Source organism: Neovison vison, chromosome 7, assembly GCF_020171115.1.
Source record: "Neovison vison isolate M4711 chromosome 7, ASM_NN_V1, whole genome shotgun sequence".
Taxonomy (NCBI): domain Eukaryota; kingdom Metazoa; phylum Chordata; class Mammalia; order Carnivora; family Mustelidae; genus Neogale; species Neogale vison.
The window spans coordinates 148,073,312-148,085,809 of NC_058097.1; the positions used below are offsets into that span (position 1 = coordinate 148,073,312).

General features: G+C 56.4%; 1 protein-coding gene across 3 annotated transcripts in view; it reads left to right on the forward strand.

Annotated features, from left to right (window-relative positions):
• The first annotated feature begins 1,603 nt into the window (after positions 1–1,603).
• Positions 1,604–12,498, forward strand: part of GDPD5 (glycerophosphodiester phosphodiesterase domain containing 5) — an 82,614-nt gene continuing 71,719 nt past the window's right edge. For 2 of the 3 annotated variants that reach the window (XM_044258513.1, XM_044258517.1), the window contains exon 1: positions 1,604–2,286. The gene's annotated coding sequence lies outside the window, so the exon portion shown is untranslated. Of the gene's footprint in view, positions 2,309–12,498 lie in introns of all 3 variants that reach the window. The other variant, XM_044258515.1, reaches the window with a different exon arrangement.

The window sequence follows — 12,498 nt, forward strand, 5'->3', positions numbered from 1 at the left end:
ACCATACTGTGCAAGGTTGACACGGGGCTTACAGAAAAGCTGTCCTGTGCAGCCTCCATTCCTTGGCTCCCCAGACCAGTTAGTGACTCTCACATGGCCCCAGAGGCACATCCACGACTCATTCATTTGTACATCAATAATCTCCAACCCCTGCCCCGTGCCCTGCCCAGTTGACTGGGGACTCTTGGAGATAATCAGACACAGCTCCTGCCCATTGTGTGGGGGAAGGAAAGGGAGGGGAGGAGAAGGGCTGGAGCAGACGGCAGCTCCGTCACTACTCAAGGAGAGTGTGTGTATGTATGTGTGATATCCTCACACACTACTAGTGACTTGATATTTCTTTTTTTTGTATTTTTAAAGATTTTATTTATTCATTTGCTAGAGAGAGCAGAAGCAGGGGGAGCAGCAGGCAGAAGGAGAAGCAGGCTCCCCACTGAGTGAGAAGCCTGACGTGGGACTTGATCCCAGGACCTGGGATCATGACCCGACCCAAAGGCAAATGTTCAACCAAAAGAACCACCCAGGCATCCTCTTGACTTTGTATTTCTAAAACTGACAATGACTCTCCTTCCCGCGGATGAGCGCTTAAGGGGGTAATGTTGACGAAAGATCCGCTCTTAAGAAAGAAAGAAAAGGGGCGCCTGGGTGGCTCAATGGGTTAAAGCCTCTGCCTTCGGCTCAGGTCATGATCTCAGGGTCCTGGGATTGAGCCCCCCATTGGGCTCTCTGCTCAGCAGTGAGTCTGCTTCCCTTCCTCTCTCTCTGCCTACTTGTGATCTCTGTCTGTCAAATAAATAAATAAAATCTTGAAAAAAAGAAAGAAAAGATCCGCTCTTTATTTTAAAAAACTTGTTTTTCATCGCTTCCTGAAATCTGAGTATTTCACAGCTTCCAAGGTTCACCTCCGCGCCCTGAGCCCTAGAAGCTGAGGAAAAGGGAAGAGTACTGTGAGGGCGCTGTCCCAACCACCCCGGAGAGCTCCCCCAACTCTGGGAGACTCCACTACCCGCCAATAACCCACCTGACCTCCATCCAGCTTCTTTTCCGACCCCAACCCCTGTTCTTACCTCCTGACTCCCCACTCCTCAATACACGGCAGCCCCCACGCCCTCATCCCACACAAACCAGCCGTCATCGCCTCTGCCACCATCCGGGTCCCCAGGTGACCCAGTACCCTGTTCCACTCTTTAAAAACCCCCCACCCCTGCATTGTCCTCTCCCCAGCCGCAACCTCGTCCCTGTCTGCCCCGCCCTCTCTGGGGTAGAGTACACATTCCGCAGAGCGCCGCTCTTTTCCCACTCTCCTATTGGCTCCTGCTGCCGGACTACGCCGGGGCCGAAGGAGGGGTTCTGGGGCGTGCCCGCCCCCTGCCCGTGGCCCGGGTGGGGGCGGGGCCACCGCTGACCCCACCCCTTTCGGATGGGGCAGCGCCGACTGGCGCTCAGGCGCTGGGCGGCGCTGCCACGGTTGGGCTGGGCTCCGGCTCCGGCTGTAGCTCCTGTGGGGGTGGGCCGCGGGGATGACAGCAGCGGGGGTGGCAGCGGCTGCCGCTCGGGGCTGAGCGAGCGGCGAACGAGCTGGTGGGGGGAAGAGGAGGAAGTGGAGCCGGAGCCAGGAGCTTCGGAGTCAGCCGCCGCGCCGAAGTCCGCCCCATTTTGCAGAGCGAGCCGAGTCCGGACCTGGGAAGACTTCCCCGCGGGGCTCCGGCCGCGGCGGCTGCGAGCGTCCTCGCCTGCGCCTTGCCCTGCCCCGCCTGCCCCAGCCAGAGGTTCTGCGCCGGGACGCTCCCAGTGCCGCGATCCCGGGCGTTGTGGCCGGGACGCCCTGAGCCCCCGACCCGATTGAAGCGCACCTGGGCGGGACGCTCCTGGCCCACCATAGGGGTCCACGGTTGCGGGCTCGTTCCCAGCCTTTCAGTAGTGTGTGTCGGAGCCCTCCGCCCGACACTCGGGTTAAGGCAGGTGCCCAGCAGCCCCCCGGCTGAGTGCAAAGGGGCTCAGAAGTCCCCAGCGTCGGGCTCCCGAGACCTGAACCTTCAGCTGCCTTCGCCCCGGTGCTTCGGACTTGGGACTGTGCGAACGCCCAGGAAGCCCCGGCCCGGCTCCAGAGCCCCGTGAGGAGTCCCAGGCGGGCTGGGCAGTCGGACTGAGCCGGACCGAGCTGGTGCTGCGAGCCGAAGCTGCCACCTTTTCTGCCGCCTCGGACGAGGGGCTCAGCGCTTGCCCCGAAGAAGGGAGCACGGGGCTACCCCCTGGCGCGGCGCCGGCGAGAGCCGAGAGCTGCAGGTGAGAGAGCCCCGGATGCCGGGTAAGGGCGGCCTTCGACCCCAGCGGGACAGCGCCGGGGCCAGCAGCGGGCGTGTGCCGGTCACTAGCTGGGGCTGCAGCTGGGTAGGAGAGGGCGCGGGAGAGGACGGAGGAAGGGAGAAAACAGGCACTTATTGAGCGCCCATTGTGTGCGAGTCCGCGCCCCACCCTTGCGCAAACGGTCCCTCTTGTACGGCTCACTACTATTCCTCGAGATAAAAAGGTGTTGTGTATTGTTGCCGGCTCTTACAGATGGGGAAGCTGAGGCTCAGCGGGGTTGAGTGACCCTGCTCTTTCACTCTGGGGATGAGAGTGGGTAGGAGGGTTAGGGTGGAGAGGGAAAGAAGCAGGGAAGGGAGAGAGAAAGGAAGTGGATAGCTGCCAAGCAGGAGGCGATGGGGAGGGGTCAAGGTGGGGCCACTGGGGCATCCAGAGCTGAACCTGAGGCCCGGGAGGTGGCTTCCTCTGACCTCCTTCCCTCCCACTCCCAGGCCAAGTCACGTCCGGGGAAAGGTGACCCAGAGTTGAGGGCAGAGGTAGGAGGCTTCCCAGTTCCACAGCTTCCCTCCTTGTGGGCCCCAGACCAGGGAGCCATGGCTCCTTGCCCCTGTGTGCCAGACTCTACGGTCCTTAAGACATGGTGGCATCCTGAGATGCTGCTTACATGTTGGGAAAACTCACTCTAAAGGTCCCCAAGTCAGAGCCCATCAGAGCTGGGGAGGTGAGGTCTCCCAGCACTCTCCAACTCCCATCCTTCACATTGTCCATGGGACATGGGAGGCTGGTGGGGTGGAGGGTCCCAACTGCCCTGGGGCCGAGTAAGTTAGTGGCTGAGGCAGAAGTGCACGTTAGGAAGCCTTCCCAGACATCCTTCAAGGTATCTACTCCCAGCTAGCATCTTCTGGGTGGGTGGCTGGGGTTTTCCCAGCCCTCATGTGAGGTCAGGGTGGCCACTTCTGAGGCTGCTTTGAGAGTCTTGTGTGGTTGTTGCTGGGGTCCAAGACAAGCAAGCAGCCTCATTGCCTTTGGCCCAGACTGGAGGTCTGACCTCAACTACTCCTGGGCAGGGGAACCTGCCAGACACCTCTGGCCCTGGAGGGGAGGGGCTCGCTCAAGGTCTCAGGGCTGGGACTGCCAGTCTGGGGGCACAGTCCCATGAGTCTGGATTCCCAGGCAAGGGCTCCTTCTGTTGCCCCTTGGGGCTGTGCCGAAAGAGGGGTGTTGTGAAAGATAGCTTGGCATGAACTCTGTGGGTTCTTGTTCTGAATCGGGAGGGGGAGGGAATGTGGCCTTGGTCTAAGCCCTGTGGCCTTGGCTGGGACTAGTTAACCCCTGCTGTGCCCAGCTTCCCGGAGTCTAGGGGAACCACCCTGGAAAGCCCCTGGGAGGTGGAGGAAGGTGGGGAGATCGGCTGAAGGCTGGAGTCTCGGTCGAGGGGCTGGAGGGGTTGGGGGCACCAGAAGAGAAGGTAACTGAGGGGCTTAGGATTACCCCCACTCCCATCGGTGAGGATTCAAATTCTCATAATAATCCCTGCATCTAAACAAAGCTCCTTTTTGGTGAGATAATTTCACACCTGTGATCTCATTTCATGGCATGGTGGGAAGAACCTGGAACCTGGAGTGAGGCAGAATGGGGGTTGGGGAGGCACCTGGGACCTCTCGGATGCATCCATGGCTCCAAGCCTCACCTGTAAAATGGGGTCAAGGCAGGCTGTTTGTTACATGCTCAGATAATGGGGCCATCACATCTGGCAAACTGTCAAGTGCTCAGGAGATTTTCATTTCTGCCAAGACTGGGCTTGTTACCAACGGCTACCACGTGTGGGAAACTGAGGCTCAGAGTGATGAAGCCACTTGCCCAGGACCTTTGAGTTTGCTTCAGGAACTGAGAGTTGACTCATGCCAGGTGCTCTGGAAGCTACCCAGATGGAAAAGGCAGTGGGGTGACTAGCTCCCAATTGGGTGGACTAAACAGCGCCGACAGACGCACTAAGTCAGACAGACCGGGTGGGCGTGAGTCCGCGCTTCTTCCCACTCGCCATGTGGCGCTGGGCAGAGCTCTTCACTCCTCAGAGCCCCTGGCTTCTCTGTAAATTAGGATTTCTCCTTTCCAAGGCTGTCCTGAGGATGAAATGAGATATAAATGTATAGCGCTTGGCCGAATACCTATTTCCTTCCTAAAGGAAGGAAGCTTGAATTTTGACCAGGAAATCCTCAGGCTTGCCTTAGATTAGAAGGCTCTGTTGCAGGCTCACAGACTTGGGTTTGCTCAGCTGGGACTCCTGAATGGGTCATGCTCCCCTGTTCTGCAGCCCTCTACAATCTGCTTGGGGACCCGGCAAGGAGCCTCTAGATTCTGAGCCCCTCACCCCAGGGCTATTGGCTCCTGGGGTTGGGGGCTGCTGGTACTCATTCTGTCTGTGGCCCATTGTCTGGCCTCCAGGGCACAAAGGTGTGGTGAATAATTTACGGAGCTGGGAGGCAGGCTCTAGGAAATTGTGCTCAGTGGAGCTTCTGAACCCCTCCAGAGCAGGTGGGTGGTTCTTATCAGTGGTGGAAGAAGTCTTGGGTATGGGGGGAGGGGGGACAGGACTCAAAAAATGTGACCTATCTTCAACCCTGGCTCTTCTCTTATTGGAGGCGGGGGCAAGGTGGACCCATAGGAAGAAACAGAAACCAAGCTAGAAGAGCTAGGATTGAGCTGTGGGCCTCTGATGCCAAGTGGGTGGTGGTGGCTGGAAGGGAGAGGCCCTTGAGGACCGGAGTAACCCAGAAGGCTTCATCAAGGAGGAAGGTGTCTAGGCTAGGACAAGAGGCAACTTGTTATGGCCAGTAGGGGTCCTGACATTAGTTCAAGGTTGAAACCTGGCTGTGTGAGATGGTGAACAGGACACCGACCCCACCATACCTCCGTTTTCTCCTCTGTGAAATAAGCATAGTTATGGGTCATATCCATAAAGTACATGGCGTGATGGGTACTTGGTGAAAGGGTGCTTCACTGTGAACTTGAAACATGGGGTGGGCTTGCAGAAGGGCAGACAAGATGGTGTAGTGAGCAGAGAGGCAGGGAGAACTCTGGGGTCATCATCCAGGGGTTCGTGGGCTCAGCGAGGGGTGTGGAGACGAGGAGCAGGTGACCAGGGCCTTGAATGTAAGACAGAATTCACCTTTCAGAAAGCACTATGTTGCCCCCGTCTTCATCTTGTCTGTAAGATGAAGGCCCCTTTGTTGTGCGTTTAAGCCCTTGGCTGGCACAGCCGCTGCAGGGACCTCTGGCTTAGTGCTCATCACCAGCTCCTGGACCTGTCCCATGGAGGCCTATCACGGCCCCTTTGCTGCTGCTTTGCTCACCTCCCTGTCTCTCTAGGCCCAGCTCCAGTCATGATTTCCCCCAGAAACATTCCTGGATTACCTAAGCCTCTGGTCACATCTCCTCTGAATTTTTAACACTTCCCGGGAATAGTCATAAATAATACCTACCCCTGCATCACATTTTGCAGTGTGTAGGGTGTCTCTCCGTATTCATAGCACTATACTGATGCTATTGACAGTAGCTAATGCCCTTGAGTACTTTCCATGAGCCACTGTGCTAAGCACTTTGTAAAGATTTTATTTATTTATTTGTCAGAGAGCAAGAGAGTGAGCACAAGTGCACAAGCAGGGGGATGGGCTGGTGGAGGGAGAAGCAGGCTTTCTGCTGAGCAGAGAGCCCAATGTGGGGCTCAATCCTAGGACCCTGGAATCATGACCTGGGCCGAAGGCAGAGGCTTTAACCCACTGAGCCACCCAGGCGCCTCTGTGCTAAGCACTCTATAGACACTCTCATTCACAGCTCTGGGAGGTAGCTACTGTTATCACCCAGAAACTGTGTTCTGAGAGGTACCCTGTCTTGTTCAAGGTCACACAGCTAGACAGCAGGGAATGAATAATCAGCCCCCTATTTGGCACTGAACAAACGTCCTGTCCCCTCAACTTTCCCCAAGTACCTCGAGAACATACCTCACATGTAAAATGCCTGGAAATGAGCCTTATTCTCAAGGATAAGGAAGGGCCAGGTGTCCAGGCCCAGGTGTGTGACTGGGTGTGAGTTGGGCCTCCTCTGGGGTCCTGTTTGCCCATGTCTGTGGAGTGGGGGATTCTGAGCCCCCAGCGCTGCAGTCTTCTGTAGTATCCTCTGTGATTCTGGAAGGTAGAGGAGGAGACCACAGCAACCAGGGCCAGAGGATGTGGTGTGACAGGCAGCTGTGATTTTTGGCCTGGCCACTGTCTGGGCCAGCAGGCTCTGTAGTTAGCTGCTGCCTCCCCTGAAGGAGGGTGGAGGCCTGGGCTACCAGCAGCACAGTCATTAGCTGGACGGAGAAGACCCTGTGATTGGGAGCTGACGGAGCCATGCCAGGCTGGCGGGGCCACAGCAGGGTCAGAGGCAGGGCAGCTGGCCAGGCAGCTCCTTCTTCTTCCTTCGCAGCCTCTAAGGTAGTAACAAGTACTCACTGGGCACCAGAATTTTGGAAGCCAAGGCTTGCCCTTCTTCCTGTTGTGGTGGTCATGGGAGTAGAGCAGTGAGGATTCCAGCCACGCCCAAAGATGCCTCCTCCTAGAAGGTTCCATGACTTCCCTGAAGCAGGGGAACTCCGAGCTGCATTTTCTGCAGACCCACGGCCCTCACTTATGAACTGTGGTCTGCAGAAGGGGGCTGTGCATGTCTGCTTCCCTTGCTGGCTTGTCAGAACTAGATTCTCCACCTCTCCAATTCTCCCCTGCTGACTGAGCTCCTGGCACAAAGTAGTGACCCCCTAGTCAGGGGAGGCAGCCCCTTGGGCAGCCTTCTCAACCCCTATTACCTCTGGTCCCTTACCTGTAAAATGGGGCTAATGATAAAAGCGGGGGGGGGGGGCGCTAAATGAGATGACAGAAGGGAGGGACCCGGCCAGGTCTGGCACGTGGGCCAGTGCTTGGTCAACCTGAGTCCCCTCCCCTGTCCTTGGGTAGCCCTGTGAGGGAGTGAGTCAGAAAGAAGCTGATTGAAGAGTCTGGCCAGTGATATCAGGAGGGAGGGTGGAGGACTTCCAGAGGAGGACACTCTGCTGCCTGGGGGGGAGGACTCTGTCAGAGAGCTGGGGTTCGTGTACCTTCCCCTGGGGGCAGGCAGCTGTCATACACAGAGGGCCCGGAGCTAAGTTCAGGACAGGTGGCAGCACCGGGGTGGCCAGCGACCTGGTTCTTCTCAGGCCTTAGGAGCAGCAGGGGCCCAGCTGGCAGGAGCCATTTGGGTTCTACAAACTGGGCCCTACAAGTAGCAGAGGCTGGGCAGAGAGCGAGTCCTTCCTTAAACGGAAGCAGTGTTCATTTGGTCTGTTTCCTGGCACACATGAACATCCAAAATGTGGTTCGATTGTTGGGGATTTTCATCTGCGGGCAGTGTTGTGTGTGTGGCGGGGGGCGCAGCGGGGAGAGACACAGATACTAAACAAGTGGGCACACAGATAGAGTGAAGGGTGAGCTCCTGGGGCAGGGCCTGTCCCATCTGTGTTTGTGGATGGTCATAGTCATGCTCAAACCACAGCCTGAGTGCACATACTCATTAACCATGTGACTTGGGGAAGTGATTTACCCTCTCTGGGTCACAGTGTCCCCGTCTGTAAAATGGGGACAATTATAGCACCTGGTGCATAAGGTTGGGGTGAGGAGTAAAGAAATTATATGTATAATGCACTCAGAAAATTACCGAGCACGCAACAAGCACTCAAGACCTGCTATTGTTAGCTCTATCCCCAGCACACAGCAGGGAGTTTGACAGAGATCAGGAACAGCCTGTGGAAGGAATCCCAGGCAAAGGGCTCTGTGGAATGAATGGCCTGGGAGGGAGGGGAGGACACAGGAGCAGTGACAGCATAGCATGGGATAGAATGAAGCAAAGAAGGCCAGGGGCTGGGGTTGTCCAGTGTTGGGTGGGGAGGGTATCAGGAAAGGCTTCCTGGAGGTGGTGTCCCTAGAGCTGAGTGTGAGCATATCCTTTAACACACAGAAGGACCACGGTGCCATGCACTTCCTTCAGAGAGGAGAGACTCCTGTGCCAGGGGAGCTGGTGGGGAGCCTAACTTGGGCAGAAAACCCCACAGGCTTCCCTCTTCCCAGGACCACACGCTGTCTCACCACCTGTGACATCCTGCTTTGAGGGCATGAGGAAGGCAGGTACGGAGGATGTGTGGGCTACCTGAGAGTCTCAGCTCTTCCCAGGCCTGGGACAAATCTCCCATGGAAAAGAAGAAACAGGTTTTGCTCCCCTAGAGGGAAACAGGTTTCCCACCCCTAGAGGTGGTCTTGCAGCATTATCACTCTGGTGGCTGTTTAGTTTTTAAATAAATAGACGCTTCTGAAGGAAAAAATACCGTGAAGAATTTGTCTCACCCTCCCATGCAAGAGGCTCAAAGACGCTGACAGGAGCTGGGATCCCCAAGTATTGTAAAGGAGTTCGCCCCTGAGAAGTCCTGAAGTCCCTGGGGCTGCCTGAGGTCCTGGTTGGCTGTGGTGTCTTGAGGACAAGACCTCACCCTTGCTGTGAAATGGGCTCTGAGTAATAAAGACTTTCTCTTCTTTAGGAGGCAGGCGGGGAGCTTGTTGGGTGGGAGAGGCTCTAGTGGGCATCTGGGCCATGACTCTCAAATTTTGCTGCACGCCAGAATCCTTTAGGAAACTTTTAAAAGTCCTGCCTGGGCCAAACACCGAGGCATGAGGAGTTTTTAAAGCTTCCCGGGTGATGTCTGCTCCCCAGGCTTGACAACCACACACCACCCTCTGGGGCCTGCGTTCTTCTTCAGAGTCCTCAGAGGGATACCCACACACCCCCGTGAAATGGAGCTCATGGCTTCCACTCTGTGTCCTCCTTTGGGGCCCAGCCCTCCCCGGGAGCTCCCTGTCTGGAGAAATGGAGGAGTGGGAAGACTTTGCAGTCTGATAAGTCTGGGTTCCAACCCTCCTCTGCTCCCTGCTTGGCATCTTCTCTGAGCCTCTGTGTCCCCCCTGCCCCGACTAGTGCTCTTCCTCCTGCCCTAACCACCTGAGGCTGGGTCTCTTAGAGGTGTGAGGAGGGACCCACACCCTGTCTTGGAGCCCTTGCCTACTCCCCCTTCTCTAAGAGATAAGATGAGGCGGCAGGCATTTTGTTTTGCTGGGGTTTGTTTTAATGGCCAAAGCGTCAGACCCTCTGTAACAATGAAGCCTTGTCTGAGTCTGCTTGTTTTTCCAACCTGGACACCCAGCTGCGCCACCCGCTTGGGGCCCTGTCCCACCTGGGAGAACTGAAGAATGTCAGAAGGTTGTTTTTTTGTTTTTTGTTTTTTTCATTTAGGGGAGGGTCACGGGGAGACATTGGAGGCCTCTGTCTGGCCCTCACCAATAATTGACCCCATTTAAGACAGCTGTCTCTGTTGGAAGCCAGTTCAATGAAATTATTTCAAGGGAGTCACCAGGATAAGTTTTTTAAGCCAAAGAACTTGCATTTGTGCTCTTTGTTGGTTACCGATAGCGTGACCTTGGGTGCGTTGTTTCAACTTTTTAAACCCCGGTTTTCTTTTCTGGAAAATGCCTAAATAGGATGTCCTTCTTGGGCTGTAGTGAGACGTGAATGAATTGCTTGGTGCCTCCTGCAGAGTGAGCACTGGGAAACTGTCCTCGATTGTCCTCCTTTGGAGCCCAATGCTGCCTCCTAGGCCTCCCTCCCTGGGCCTGGCCCCACCCCTGCCTCCTGCTTGCTCCCTGTGCTGGGACAGCAGAGGCCTGCGTGCTCAGTAATAGTAACGAGTCCCCCGTAGCTGCCCCCCTCCCCTCGTTCACCCCTTGTGTATTTACAAGCAACTTTCAAGGGCTGTTCAGGGAGAAGGCTGCAGAAAGAGAGTTGTCAGGGGTGGTGTTTGGTCTCCTCTGCTCTGGCCCTGCCAGAGAGGGTGTCTCAGCCCAGGGTGAGCTGCTCAGGGGAGAAGTAGGGGCATGGCAGACCCGTAAAGTGGTGGGCAGCACTCAGGGTTCACAGTCCCCCGGGAGCAGTCACCGCCCAGGGCTAAAGTGAGCCGATGTGGCCAAGGGAGGAAGTGGCCAGTGATAGGGACTGGGGCTGTGGCCCGCAGTAGAGGGAGTCAACCCCGAAGACCCATGGTGGTGGGATGGAAAGCCTCAACTATCTCTAATCCTTCCTCCAATCTCCCACTGGGGCTCCCCCATGGGTGAACTTACCCAGAAGCTGATGGCACGGAACCCAGTGCAGCCCAACCCATGGGGATCAGGCTCCTTGGCCCTGGGCATTGTGGGGAGGGGCCTGGAGTGGCAAATGGAAGGTACTCCTCACTTGCTCACTCAAAAGCCATGGAGTCCCGCGGGCCCACCCTCCTCAAGAAGCAGTTTAAGGATAATGTGTTGTTACTTGAGCATCCCCCTTCTGACGGGGATCTCAGCCCCCCACCAAAGATGAACTAAAGCGTTCCACCTGCCGCAATCCTCCCAGAGAGAGAGCTCTGGGGGGAGCCCATCTCTCCATCCCTGGCTTACCAGTGGTGCCTTAGCCTGCCTTTGAGATTGGCGCCTGGGCCTCTGCCTACCGTGCCTGCTGCTCTGTTGGGCTCCACTCCCACTGGTCCCAGGAGGACCTGGCTCTGAGTTTTGTCCAGCCTGATCACCTGAACAGCCTGTGGCTCTGTCCCTCCTTGTCAGGCAGTGTGGAGTCGTGGTTAGAACACAGGCTCCGAAACCAGACTTTCCTGAAATCCTGACTCCACCATAAAAGCCTGGAGAGTGACACATTGTGCCCCTTAATCCCTTATGCTTTGGTTTTCTCAGCTGTGAAATGGGGGTAACAGAGGGTACACAGGGTCACTGTGAAGAACAGATGAGTGAGGAAGTGTGAGTACTCGGGACGGTGCCTGGCGAGCAGGGAGTGCCCAGAAAATGACAGCCTTTGCCGTGATCACAAATAATACAGCGGGAGCCCAGAGCTCACGCTGTGGCTGGACCATCAGTGAGAGGACGGGGACCGTCACTGCTCTCAGTCTAGACTCTGCTCTAGTGACAAGGCCCTCATAGGGTCATGCAGCCTGGCAATACTGTGGACACTCATGTATCAGCTATCCACCCCTCCCCCCAGTCCTCAGCTGCAAACCATGTCCTGTGAGAAATGGCTTCTCATTCTGTCAAGCCTCAGTTTCCCCATCTGTGACAGAGCAGCTGGACTGGGTGTTGCCAAGTTGTGCCCCCGAGTCCATCTGTGCCAGAAGAGGAATCAGGTTGTCCCTCCCATGGAGGATCTCTTGGTGGGGGGCAGGGGATGGGGTGAAGGCAAGTGGTCAGGACACAGGCCAGTTCTGTTCGTCACGGGCGGGCTGGGCAGCCATGAGCATGAGGCAGAGGAGAAAACAGGAGCTAGAAGAGAATGAGAGAAATTAGGAGGGCTTTATGGCAAAGTGGGTGTATGAAATGAGTCCTAAAGGTAGGCTAGGCCCTCTGTTGGGCCGTATTGGAGGGGAGAGGATGCATGGCCCTAGGGGGGCAGTGAGTGGGGCATGCAGTACCAGAGCTCACAGCAGGCACCCAAAGAGAGAGTGGTGTGGTGGGAAATCAGGCTTCTGGATTTAGGCCAACCTGGGTTTGAATCCTGGCTTAGTTTCGTATTGGTCTTTGATGGTGAACAGGTGGATTGGCCTCTCTGACCCTCCATTTGGGGGTAATGTGGGCTTCCTGTCAAGCAGGGAGCTGGAGGCATGGTCAGAAGGAAGATGTGTTGGGGTACATGACATAGAAGAATGGAAGACTCCTGTGAGGCCCCTGATGTGCGGCATTTTGGGGGTGGCTGCACAGGCCTGGGACACAGAGCCCTTCTTTGCATCCAGCCTCCCCTGAACCCTCCCTCCTCCCTGACAGAACGGGTGCCTCTGCCACAACTTGCCCTGGGCGTCTGAGGAGGGGCGCTGAGATGCCCAGAGCGGGTGTGGTAGGGCCTTGATCCTCAGAAGCCTTCCTGAGAAGGGAGGTGTGTGGCTTCTGAGCCTGTCCTGGCTGCAAGGCCCAGCTCTGCCTCTTTTGATCAGGACTTAGAAGACACCGGGCTGGTCACTCCACCTCCTGGAGCCTCGGTTACTCACCAATGAAACAAGGGCAGCAGCTCTTACCTTGCAGGCCTGTTTCACTGCTGAAATGACCCTAG